Below are 14,513 nucleotides of genomic sequence, written 5' to 3' on the forward strand. Positions count from 1 at the left end.
TTGTTAATAATATTGCATTGTACACGCAGAATTTGCTATGAGGGTGGATCATGTTATCAACAGAAAAAATGGTAACAACATGATTGATAAACATGTGAATAGTTTGATTGTGGTATTTCACAATGTATACTTATATCTAAATGCCTTTATACACCTTAAAAGCAAATTTTTATTTGTCTGTGATACAATAATAAATCTGGAGGAGGGGGTGGAAGAGAGAAAGTAAAACAGATTTTAGATTCAAAAACTTACAAAAGGCTGTCATTAATTGTATGTCCTCAGTGATCTAGCTCTCAAGAATCAATAATGGTTTCCAATAAAGTTTTGATAATTGGTAAGAAAATACAAACTCTCCTATAACAGGAGTTAATGGGGATTCTACATCACATGTCACACACAGGAATTATGCCACTTTGCTATTGACAAGACATTCAGTTTTCTTAACAATCCAGGTGCTGATACAAAAGAGGGAATCTCACAGATTTAGGTTCCAGGTGAAGGGAAAACTAAGCTTCTCCAGTGGCTCAACTCGTAAAGAACCTGCCTGCCGATGCAGGAGACACAAGAGACGTGGGTCTGATCCCTGGGTCAGGAAGACCCCCTGGAGAAGGAAATGGCAACCCACTCATGTAATCTTGTCTGAAAAATTGCATAGACAGAGGAGCCTGGCAGGCTCCATGGGGTCACAAACAGTCAAACACAACTCAACTCCCATGCACACACATGAAGCAAAAACTATTCTCCACTTCACAGTGAGTGTTTCTTCACACTGTCTCTCCAGAATACTTGCTTCTGGACAAAATCTTTCCATCAAAGGAGATAATTCCTAGGAGAAAGCAGCAGCTATAAGACAAGGTATCTGACCTTATCGAAGCTTCTTTGAATATCTATGAATATACAAGAGCAAGGTGGAAGTGATTTGTGTTGCTGTTCACCTCTCTAGAACAAGATTCATCATGGTCAGAATGAACCATTTGAAAATGCATCCTCCAACTGTCTGCTGATTCTTGTGCTACAGAACCACTGACATTTATTCAAAATCATTTCTCCATAGTATTTCCAAAGAATCCATTCTAAATTCAAAATCAGAAGGCAAGTTTTCTATGAAGAACATTTGAGGCTTTAGAAGCTAGATGGAAAGATTTAGACTTATAAGAACACTTTTTTCTTTTAAAACAGGCTTCATGAGATATAATTGATATACTATGAATTTGTGCATGTTCAATGCATACAATTTCTTAACAACTGTTCATTTCAGAGTTAACAAGCTCTTCTCAAGTGTTACACCTTTTATACTGAAAGTTACTTATTATAAGATGTTTGTTCTGGGCATACACACCAAGGAAACCAGATCTGAAAGAGACATGTGCACCCCAATGTTCATCGCAGCACTGTTTATAATAGCCAGGACATGGAAGCAACCTAGATGCCCACAAACAGACGAATGGATAAGGAAGCTGTGGTACATATACACCATGGAATATTACTTAGCCATTAAAAAGAATTCTTTTGAATCAGTTCTAATAAGATGGATGAAACTGGAGCCCATCATACAGAGCGAAGTAAGCCAGAAAGATAAAGACAAATACAGTATACTAACGCATACATATGGAATTTAGAAAGATGGTATCAATAACCCTATATGCAAAACAGAAAAAGAGACACAGATATACAGAACAGAATTTTGGACTCTGGGAGAAGGCGAGGGTGGGATGTTTCGAGAGAACAGCATCAAAACATGTATATTATCTATGGTGAAACAGATCACCAGCCCAGGTTGGATGCATGAGACAAGTGCTCGGGCCTGGTGCACTGGGAAGACCCAGAGGAATCGGGTGGAGAGGGAGGTGGGAGGGGGGATCGGGGTGAGGAATACATGTAAATCCATGGCTGATTCATGTCAGTGTATGACAAAAACCACTACAATATTGTAAAGTAATTAGCCTCCAACTAATAAAAATAAATGGAAAAAAAATTTAAAAAACAAACAAACAAAAAAGTCCTTTCTAGACACTGTGAAAACAGATATATGATTAATAAATCTTGAAATAAATATATGAAAATAAAAAAAAAGTTAGTTTGAATATGGAACTGCTTTTGAACACATTCAAACATCACTAAAGTCATGTGAAGAGCTAAGGTAAGGTTTTCAATAATGCTGATGCTTATTTTAATTTGCTACTTCATATGTACAACTCATTATTTTTCAATGCTTTTGAATATAGTAAAATAATTTTATCTGAATTTCAATTTTTCAAAAGATATTCATAAATATTAACTTAATTTGACACTTGAAAATTTTGAGACTCAAAGAGGTTAAGCAATTTGAGGAACCCAGCTCTGTGACACCAGGAACCATGCTTGGTTGTGAAACATCTTTTTTAGTAATCAGGACTCATAATGAGGATGAAAACAAAATTTAATTATACTTCACATACGTAAAAGAGGAGATTACACATGTCAGTAGCATAAATCACAAGTTGTTTCATCAAGTACAAATATGGAGACCTTTCCTGGGGAAACCTGCTGTGGATAATATCATCCTATGCTGTTTCTTTGAGAGTAAAATTAGCAGTTCTTCTGGAGCTTGAAGGATGGTTAAGCATTTCTCTGTATTACTGCTCCAATTGTTAATTCTTCCTATCCCTCAGGTGTATACACAGTCACAAAAGTAACTAAAAGTTATTTTTGTGTCCATGCTATTGGGTGTGTTCATATACATAATCACTCAACTATTGATCTATGAAGTGGATATTATTATTCTAACTTTATAGCTGAGAAAACAAGAATGTAAGGTGCCAAAGAAATGCACTTCAGATGAAAGAAGCTGCAATTGGAAGAACCAGGATTCAAAATGGGTCTTCTCCGATTCTCAAACCAAGCCATTTAACTAGTGGCATAGACTTTCTCAACATTCTGCAGAGAAATCTGGGGGCCCATTCTTTGGAGTGGTATCAGGAAAGGGAAAGTTAGGTCTGAGGAAGAAGTCAAGATGAAAGGGCCATTCAATAAATTCAGTACCGCAGTTTACTTACTACTTGGGAGTTCAGAGATATCAATGTGTGTGTTTCTGTGTGTTTGTGTGTGACAGAGAGAGAGCGGATGAGATTTCTCAATATAAACTTGCCTCTCAAGTAGTAATAAAGTAGTCAAAAGTATAATAATTATGGTCATTTCAAAAGGAGGTTATTAGTTTTCCATTGTTTACTATAACATGACAATATAGAGCATGGATTAAGAATTTGGAGCAAAAAATAAAGATGCATAATCTGAACTAATCTTAACTCTGCCTAAAATTTTAGCTGTTTGACCTTGGACAGAATCCTTAATTTCTCTATGCTTCTATTTCCTAATGTGTAAAATAAGCATAAAAATGATGGTAGTAACCATCTTGTAGGTTTGTACCAAGGATTAAAACTAAATGTCTTCATAACACTTAATACACATTAAGTGTGCCATTTTAGTTAATATTAGCACTTTTATTGAACTGTTCACATTAGTCTATGAGATTGCTTCCACATCTGCAAAATGGATGATACAATACCAACCATACAAGTTGTTATCTCTTGGAAAAGTAAGTATGTGCTGGTATACTATGAACATTGCAATAAATCATTGGAATGTACATGTTTTTACCTATTGCAAAGTAATTAGGTTTAGTCAACATGCATTATGAATACTAATTAGCTCTTGCATCCATTCTTTGGGCTTTCTTGGTGGTTCAGTGGTAAAAATATGCCTGCCAATGCAGGAGACATGGGTTTGACCCCTAGGTCAGGAAGATCCCCATGGAGAAGGAAATAGAAACCTGCTCCAGTATTCTTGCCTGAAAAATCCCATGAACAGAGGAGTGTGGAGCAGCTACAGTCCACTGGGGTCACAAAAGAGCCAGACATGACTTAGCGACTGAGCAGCGGCAACAACCTGTTGGGAAGATGGCAACCTGAGGGCATGGCAACCTACTCCAGTGTTCTTGCCTGGAGAGTCCCATGGAGGGAGGAGCCTGGTGGGCTAGAGTCCATGGTGTCACAAAAAAGATGGACGTGACTGAAGCAACTTAGCACATGCACGTTATAGTGTTACTCCTGTTTCAACTATTCTAAGTACTTTGCTACTGTGGTTTCTATCTGGGAGACATCTTCCATCCATTTACTGAAACCCTGCCAACTTCATCCTAGACACACAAAATCTTTACTAGAACAGCATCCAAGATTCCCTCTTCATCAGATTTCTTCCATCCTTCCATTCATACTTTCAACTACGTTCCATGGCCCCCATTTCTTAGTAAAAGGACAATTCGTAAGCTTTACATCCATCCTCTACCTCTTTTCACACTTAGTTACCATTATCTGGGAAATGCACTGCTTGAAGTTAGATTCTGAACCATTTCAGATGATTGAGGTCTCCCACCCATAGGTTTACAAAAGACCCTCACATCTACACTATTAACAGAATTTTTTCCTGGAGGTAATTGGATTAATCTTAAGAACTCAGAATATTTTCTTCATAAAAAAATAAAAATAAAAAACAAGAAAGAATTCATACTCAGTAAAGTCTGGGTATTCTTCACTTGTTAAAGTGAAGAAGTTTAGTAAGTTTAAGAATGCATAAATTAAAATTATGTTTTCCTTTGATAGCTTTGGATAGTAAACAATGCATTTGTGATCTCCTAAGAAGAGGATTTAGGCTTCAGAATCAGGGACAAGTCTTGATCACTCAGAGCCTTTGTGTGGAAGTTTTATTATGGTGAAAAAGGGCAGAGAAAGTTTTAACATAGACATCAGAAGGGAGAATGAGATTGCCTCTTATAAAGTCTTATCAAGGCTTTATATACTTTTTGCCACACCAATATACATCTTAAATTCACAAGATTAGAACTCACAATAGAAAGGTCTTACCAGACCCACTCCCACAACATAGATAACAAGATTAATCAGAAGGTTCATGTTAAGAAGGAGAAAAATGCCCTTGAGGAAGATACATTGTTGTTATATAATCAGTAGTACAGAGCTTAAGAAAAAGCATACCCTTTAGCAAGATGAGTTGTTTCCTTGTGTAATCATCAGCTCTGGGCTTAAAGAAAGTTAATTTTAAAGATTATTGTCACAAAAACTCAGTTTAAGAAAAAAAAAAATATGTGACTAAGACAAAGCAATGTAGAAAAAAAAATGTTTGTCCTTTTCTCCTCCTCAAGGGTCCTGGACCCTTTCTCTTTGAGGGCCCCAGACTCCTTATTGACCTACCTAAAAATTAACTCTCTCACTTTTAGGTCATGAATAAACCATTTCATGAAACACACGGAGAATAGGAACAATGTGACAGAGTTTATTCTACAGGGGCTCACAGAGAATCCAAAGATGCAGAAAATTGTATTTGCCATGTTCTTTGCCATCTACATCACCACTGTGGTAGGAAATGTGCTTGTCATGGTCACCATCACAGCAAGCCCATCTTTGGGGTCCCCCATGTACTTTTTCCTGACCTATCTCTCCTTTATTGATGCCTTCTACTCCTCTGTATGTGCCCCTAAGATGATTGTAGATTCACTCCATGAGAAGAAAGCCATCTTATTTAATGGATGTATGACCCAAATCTTTGGGGAACACTTCTTTGGAGGTGCTGAAGTCATCCTTCTTACTGTGATGGCCTATGACCGCTATGTGGCCATCTGCAAGCCCTTGCACACACAAGCATCATGAACTGGCGGGTGTGTTGGTTGCTAGTGGGAGTGTCATGGGTGGGAGGCTGTCTTCATGGATTCATACAGATCCTCTTCATCTTCCACTTACCCTTCTGTGGCCCTAATGTCATAGATCACTTTATGTGTGACCTGAACCCTTTGCTCGATCTTGCCTGCACTGATACCCACACTCTAGGGCTCTTCATTGCTGCCAACAGGGGCTTCATCTGTCTGTTAAACTTCCTTCTCCTGCTGGTCTCCTATGTGGTCATCTTGCATTCCCTAAGGGCCTACAGCTTGGAAGCAAGATGAAAAGCCCTCTCCACCTGCATCTCCCACATCACAGTGGTCATTTTATACTTTGTGCCTTGCATATTTGTGTACCTGAGACCTGCAGCTACCTTACCTATTGATAAAGCAGTTGCTGTATTTTATACTATGAAAACCTCCATGTTAAATTCTTTAATCTATACCTTGAGAAATGCCCAGATGTAAAATGCCATTAGAAATTTGTGTAGTAGAAAATCTTTTTCAGGGAGCAAATAAATGTGCTTTAGAGTCAAACACTGGTCAACTGATACATAGGTCGAAGGACATTTTGGATTATCTTAACAAGGCATGTGTAAAGAATAAAGAAGTAAATTGACCACAACAAATTATGCATTCTGCACTTAGGTGAACAGAAAGAAGGACCCACCCTCTCCCCCCCAAAAAAGGAAAGAAAAGAAAAACATATCCCAGAGCCACTCTTTCCATCTTTAGAAAACTCTACCCAACTGGGGTTTAGTTTTATTAGCAGAACCATGTATGCCGATTCATAGATTTTTTCATCTAAAAAAATGAAAAAAATACTAAGGTATATTAGTATTAACCAGTAAACGCTATAGCAACCAAAAAGACTGGTAGATAGCTGCTATTATCCCAGTTTTACAAGTGGTGAAATTGTAAGAAAATGGATGGTATCAAAGCACATAATTGAAAAGACATTAATCAGAATCATACCCATTTCCCTGACAGTAACCCTAACTGCCTTGATACACTGTCAACAAAAGATAGAAAAGGAAGATAAAAATTAATTACCTTTCATTGACACAAGGACTATGCTGGAAAGATTGTAAATAGTAGTTTGCTACTGTAACTAAAAATCCAACTATTCATTGATAGCTCTTCATTTTATGCATCATAGTTGATGGTGACCTGTTATCTGTAACGTCATGGTATGTAACTATTTTATTGTTATAAAACCCAACTCAATATGTAGAGAAATTATTCTCCAATTAAAATGAATACTTTTAATTAAAAATTGTCCATTGAACATTTGTAATAGTTGAATGGAAATTGTATGATTTTTTGAAATTATCTTATAGGCTTTATAGCACTTAGTATTGTTCCTGTCACCATCTTAGGCTGAAAAACCATCTGAAAGAGTGATGACTCAAATAGAAGAAACTGTGGATGTCAGATAGGAATTTCTATCTATTAAAGGTATTCCATAAAGAACTTTACTGGTATATAATAATAGTTGCTTCAAGGTAGCAAAATTTCTGGTTAATGATAAATACTGAATTAATAAAAGTTTAAAGTAAAATAAAATTTCAACAAAATATAGAAGACAAAAGGCACTGCAGTTCAGAGGATTTTTTTCCTGCCTTTATTTAATTCAGATCCTGAGAATTCTAGTTGAACTATTTAAGGAAATCACAGTTTCTTTGTACTGCTTCTTTTGAGAGACAGAAAGAAAGGAAAACTGAGATCGTCAGCAATATGAGCAAATAGTTTACCTTGATGTTTTTCCTGTCTCAGCAAGGTTTCATTATCTTATATATATGGGCTATTCATATTATATTTCTGTTAATCTTTACCTTTTGGTGACATTTCACTATTAAAAACTGTTTGTTTGTTTTAATTTGTGCCTACATCTATATACAAAACAATTTAATAATATTTCCAGTATTCCTCTGTCCTTCATTCATTTATCAGTAAATATTTTTGATCTCAAGTAATGAATTGGACACATGGATAGTTGTTGGGTCTTCATTAATTAAGAAAAACTGATTTGGTCCTGCCTTCTCAGAGTGTAGGATCCATAAAATTGTACTCTAGCTCTCATAACTACAGGCTGAATCCAGAATTGAGTTTAGACTACACCCTTTCTTCTCCTACCATAGTCACTTCACTCTACCCTTTCTCCTTATAAATCACTTCTGTAAAAATCCCATCCCAGGATCTGCATCTAGGGATCCCCATCTAACATGGAGAGATAGAGTTCAGGAAATATTTGCAAATTATAGGCAAAAGAACTTAATAGAAAGTTGGTGAATAAAATTGTGAAATAGCCTTTTGAAAGCAATTAAATGACCAGATAGGGGACAATTCATAGTAAGGCTGGGACAAAGTGCTCCAGAAGGCTGACATGCTCTAAATCAGCAGCAAATGTATGCCACTGTTTCTCCCATAACCAAGACTTATATTTAATGATGAAAGGCTGAAAGCTTACCTCATAAAATCAGAACATGCTTCCTTTCATCACTTCTGTTTAATATTTTCCTAAAGATTAGTGCCAGAAAAATTAGACTAGAAATAGGAATAAAAGGCATACAAATTGGAAAGGAAGAAGTAAAACTATACTAACAAGTGACATAATCTTACGTAGAAAAAAAAATCTAAGGAATCCACAAACACACGAAGATGCTCTTAGAACTAATACAAAATCAGTTATATTTCAATATACTAGGGATTAATAGTCTAAAAACAAAATTAAGAAAATAAGTGTGTTGACAATACCATCAGAAACAATAATATGCTTTGGAATAAATTTACCAAAATGGTGGATGAATTGTACACTAAAAGCTAAAAAGAAAAAAAAAAAAAAAAAATCACTAAAATAAATTAAAGAAGACATAGGGCGGCTCAGTGGGTAAAGAATCCTCTTGCAATGCATGAGACACCGGAGATACAGGTTCAATACCTGAGTCAGGAAAGTTCCCTGGAGGAGGAAATGGCAACCCACTCCAGTACTTTTGCCTGGAGAATCCCTTGGACAGAGGAGCCTGGTGGGCTACAGTCTGTGGGGCTGCAGAGTCAGACATGACTAAAGCAACTGAGCGCAGCTAAATATAAACATAACCCATATTCATAGACTTGTAGGCTCAATGTAATTAAGATAACAGTATCTCCCAGAGTGCGTATTTAATGCAATCTTTATAAAAATCATTTTATGCAGAAATGGAAACACTACTACTAAAATTTGTGTGAAATTGTACAGAAGTTTCATATAGAATTGCAAGAAATCCCAAATAATCCAAAGGTAAAAACAAACAAACAAAAAACCAAATAAGAAATGTGAAAAGTGAAGAATAAAGTTGGATGATTCATACTTTCAATCTCAAAACTTAATGCAAAGATATAGTTCTTCTGAGAACTATAAGGACTTGTAGAAATGTGTATCCCAAAATGAGGTTAATGAAGAAATAAAATATAATACATGTATCTTCACATATGAAAATTCATTTTCATTTTAAAATTTTAGAAGAAAATTATGATATAATTATTATATAATATAATGTCTATGTTTAGAATACCAGTGTTTGTGACTTTTACCTGCATAAGTCCAAACTGTTCGTAAAAATCATAACCATGAGTGACATTATCTCTGACTGTTGATGGCAATGATTAGCAATACGACACAGTACAAAAAAACATGCAGAAATGAGTTGCTGATGGAAACAGGGTGATCTGAGGAACATGGATGCTTAGATGCAAAGGGAAATGAGATATATCTGATAAAATAACAGCTTTTTATATTTTAATGAGAATTAAAATTACCCTGTGATATAAGAAACAGAATTGCAAGGAAAATATGCTTAACAAAAGCCATGAAGTGTAATGTGATTGTTGTTATTATTGTTGCTCAGCCACTAAGTTATGTCCAACTCTTTGCCATCCCATGGACTGTAGCACACCAGTCTCCTCTGTCCTCCACTACCTCGTGGAGTTTGCTCAAACTCCTGTCCATTGAGTCAGCTGAGTAGAGACACCATTTATTAAGCCTGCCTAACTAATCTCTGTGACCATCTTATCATGCTCAGTGGGAATCTACATGAAGGTTTATAACCAGTTTCACTGACCTTGTTCCTGTACAGACTGGACATTTTTATTCATTTCCTTACAATTATAGAATGAGTAGGAAAACATCACAGAGTTGTGCTCCGTAAATTTTCCAAGTTCTACTTTTTTCCCACTGCTCTGCAGTGTCTTGGTGGCTTGGTGTCCGTTATCCATCTTGTTGACTTATGTATGATTTTGCCTTTCTACCATGTTGAAATTTCATTCACCTTTGGATATCATTTCTGGTTTTGTCCCTGGATGCTAGCTACTTTAAACCTTTCCAGGAGAATATCTTCTCAAGATATTCCTGCCCCCATCCTAGTGCCAAACTCTAACTCTATAAACTCTTGGACAGTGTAGAAAATACTAGACCCTTCATTTACACTTTGAAGAGTGCTAGACTTCATCCCAGGTGGCACTACTGATAAAGAACCCACCTGCCAATGCAGGAGATGTAAGAGATATGGGTTTGATCCCTGGGTCAGGAAGATCCACTGGAGAAGGAAATGGCAATCCACTCAATTTTTCTTGCCTGGAAAATTTGATGGACAGAAGAGCCTGGTGGGCCCATAGGGTAGCAAAGAGTCAGACATGACTGAAGCAGCTTAGCATGCACATGTACTTACTGATAGGTTATTAAAAAGCAGAGACATTACTTTGCCAACAAATGTCTGTATGGTCAAGGCTATGGTTTTTCCAGTGGTCATGTATGGATGTGAGAGTTGGACTGTGAAGAAAGCTGAGCACCGAAAAATTGATGCTTTTGAACTGTGGTGTTGGAGAAGACTCTTGAGAGTCCCTTGGACTGCAAGGAGATCCAACCAGTACATCCTGAAGGAGATCAGTTCTGGGTGTTCATTAGAAGGACTGATGCTGAAGCTGAAACTCCAACGCTTTGGCCACCTCATGCAAAGAGTTGACTCATTGGAAAAGACCCTGATGCTGGGAGGGATTGGGGGCAGGAGGAGAAGGGGACGACAGAGAATGAGATGGCTGGATGGCATCACCGACTCGATGGACATGAGTTTGAGTAAATTCTGGGAGTTGGTGATGGACAGGGAGCCCTGGCGTGCTGTGATTCATGGGGTCACAAAGAGTCCAACACGACTGAGCAACTGAACTGATTAACTGACTGTACTTACTGTACTTACTGATCCATGAAAATTCAGAGTTTAAAGTTTTTTGTGCCTGTATCAATTTTCATTTTATGTATACGTTGAAGCAATGTATAAAAGTTCAGCTAATCCACATCCTCAACAACATTTGGTAGAGTTAGTCTTTATCTTTTTTTTTTAATCATGAAAGTATAATAGCACATTTACAAGAGACTTGGAAAATGCAGAACAAAGTGGAACTATATATATAGTTCCACTATATATTACAATTATTTTTAAATAGATAAATTTAGACTTTTATTTGGAGTTTCAACATGAAACTCACAAAAATTAATAGAATGAATAGGCAGAAAAGTAGAAGGATAAAGTAGACCTGAAAAGCACTATTAAGCAATTCAATATAATAAAGATTTGTATAATTTTCACAGAACAGTGAAATGCCAATTCTATTCAAGTTCCCATAGACTATAAACCAGAAGACACTGGAACATATCCAGGGGCATAAAAGAAGGTGAAAAATTTTCATGGTCTAAAAGAATTGAAATCATACAGAGTCTGTTCTCTTGTCAGTGTTGAATTATGCTAGAAATAAATATTAAAATATATTTGACAGTAACTCATATAATTGCCAGGGAAGGCAATGGCAACCCACTCCAGTACTCTTGCCTGGAAAATCCCATGGGCAGAGGAGCCTGGTAGGCTGCAGTCCATGGGATCGTGAAGAGTCAGACACGACTGAGCGACTTCACTTTCACCTTTCACTTTCATGCATTGGAGAAGGAAATGGTAACCCACTCCAGTGTTTTTGCCTGGAGAATCACAAAGATGGTGGAGCCTGGTGGGCTGCCATCTATTGGGTCGCACAGAGTCAGACATGACTGAACCGACTTAGCAGCAGTAGCGTGCACACACGCATGCTAAGTCGCTTCAGTCATGTCCGACTCTATGCGACCCGATGGACAGCAGCCCACCAGGCTCCTGTGTCCTCAGGCTTCTCTAGGCAAGAATACTGGAGTGGGTTGCCATGCAGCGCATAATCGCAAGTGCAATGTGACATTCACCAAAAGATCCTTGACATAGCCATTAAAAGCCTCAGAAAAGCTAAAAGACTGAGAAAGAACAGAGGGTGATTGCAGAGAAGATACCATTTAAATGAAAAATTAATATCAAAGATTCTTTTAAAACCCCATGTTTCTGGAAATTAAATGTCCACATTTAAATGATGAGTGGATCTAAGGAGCCATTGCTGTTGTTGTTCTACAGTCGCTAAATCATGTCTGAGTCTTTTGTGTCACCAGGCTTCTCTGTTCATGGAATTTACCAGGCAAGAATACTGAAGTGAGTTGTCATTTACTTCTCCAAGAAATCTTCCTGACCCAGGGATAAAACCTGGGTCTCCTGCATTGCAGGTGGATACTTTACTGATGAGCCAACTGGGAAGCCCATCTAAAAATCCATAACAAGAAAAATTAGAAAATATGTCCAACAGAATAATTCACTCAAAACTTTGATGTAGTTCCATTTATTCTGCCATCTAGTGATACTACTAAAAGTCTAGAAAGTGTATTATCTTAGGGATTAAAAAAAAAATGAATGAGGCTTGAAACTTTTGATCCAATTCTGAGAAATACTATGTTGTAAAAAACAAAAACAAAACAAGAAGAACAACAAAAAATAAACAGGAAATTAACATGTGATACAGTTTTATTAATTAAAGTAGATATTTTGTTCAGATTCCCAAAATTTTATGCTAGCACCTTTATGTTTTCACACCTTTTAAAGATTTCACATTGTATTTAGTTGCATTGAGCAGCTTCAACTGCATACAACAGATTCTGATAAGTTCTCTTTTCATTTTGTTTTATTCTGTTACAGAGCTAAAAGTTTAAATAACAAAGATGCTTAAATCTGTTCTACAATAACCACCTCCAAGTGATTGTACATCTCTGTTTGAGCATCTTTACTGAAAGGATTAATGAGATCAATGATCACTCAGCTAGTTGCTCAGTGTTGTCTGATTCTTTTGCAACCTCATGGGCTGTAGCCCACAAAGCTCCTCTGTCCATGGAATTTTCCAGGCAAGAATATTGGAGTGGGTTGTGTTTTCTGCCAGCCTTGCTGCACCTACACCCAAAATGGATTGTTCTGCTTGCCACTCAAGGTCATAGTTCTTTATTCATGAGCCTCAGCCAGCCAGCACTACAGTGAAAGGCTCCATCTCACCAGTTCCAGAAACATTTCATTCTTGCCAGCCTCTGTTCAGACATGAATTATTTCTCTCCCAAGGCAACCCAGTTAAATTTTCCCACAGTTCATTGGGAAGCTATACCTTCTCCATAAGAATAGAATTGCAAACTTGGGGAGGATACTCACATTCTAAGTATGTTACTTTCTTCTAAATTCATCTTGCAACCCCAGGTCCTTCTTTAGAGAGCTCATTACACCCTGTTATAGTTAATAGCTGTTTTCGTTTAGTCACTAAGTGGTGTCTGACTCTCTTGCAACTCCATGGACTGTAGACCACTAGGATCCTCTGTCAATGGGATTTCCAAGCAAGTGTACTGGAGTGGGTTGCCATTACCTTCTCCAGGAGATCTTCCCAACCCAGGGGTCGAATCCAAGTCTTTTGCATTGGCAGTAGAATTTTTACCACCCAGCCACCAGGGAAGCCCCTTGTAGTTAATACCCTGATACAATTATTTATTGCATGTAATAGCCAGGACATGGAAGCAACCTAGATGCCCATCAGCAGATGAATGGATAAGGAAGCTGTGGTATATATACACCATGGAATATTACTCAGCCATTAAAAAGAATTCATTTGAACCAGTTCTAATGAGATGGATGAAACTGGAGCCCATTATACAGAGTGAAGTAAGCCAGAAAGATAAAGAACATTACAGCATACTAACACATAAATATGGAATTTAGAAAGATGGTAACGACAACCCCATATGCAAAACAGAAAAAGAGACACAGAAGTACATGTGAACTCTTTCTATTCAATTGCACTGTGGTCTGTCTCCTGGCTGAATCTTAACTAATATCACATATAAAATACCAAACACAATGCCAGCCTTACAAACATTTAAGAAACACTATTTCTTTTCACTGTATAACAAAAATTCAATGAACAAAAAAATTCCACAAAATAATTTATATTGAGTCCAAAATAAATGAATATTTTTGACATGTTATTTTCAATAATCAGTAGTAACCAACATCTCTATGTTACATAATAAGACAATTTGAATACCAATCCAATGTTCTAGGTTCTTAGCTTGTAGCTTCTAAAGACATTTGAGATAACCAGATAATAGATAAATATTGATTAAAAAGCATTAAGTTGTGATGAGAGTGTGGGATGGGAGAAAGTAAATCTGGATTCCAGTCTAAACTTTAGGTCTGTGCGCAAGTTGCTGTTCAGTCCCTAAGTCATGTCCAACACTTTACAACACCACAGACTGCAGCCTTCCAGACTACCGTGTCATTCAGTGGCTATCTGCAATTATTATTCAGTCTTTTTTAGAGTTGATGTATTCATCTATAGATCAAGAGGATTGGATGAGATTATGTCTTTTACTTCTATCTATAAAGCTCAGTGAATCTCT

The 14,513-nt window shown here is 37.0% G+C and overlaps 1 pseudogene; it reads left to right on the plus strand.

The window, feature by feature from the left end:
• The first annotated feature begins 5,288 nt into the window (after nucleotides 1-5,288).
• LOC133050377 (olfactory receptor 4C46-like) lies at nucleotides 5,289-6,226 on the plus strand (annotated as a pseudogene).
• Nucleotides 6,227-14,513: the final 8,287 nt, after the last annotated feature.

Source organism: Dama dama, chromosome 32 (genome assembly GCF_033118175.1).
Source record: "Dama dama isolate Ldn47 chromosome 32, ASM3311817v1, whole genome shotgun sequence".
Taxonomy (NCBI): Eukaryota; Metazoa; Chordata; class Mammalia; order Artiodactyla; family Cervidae; genus Dama; species Dama dama.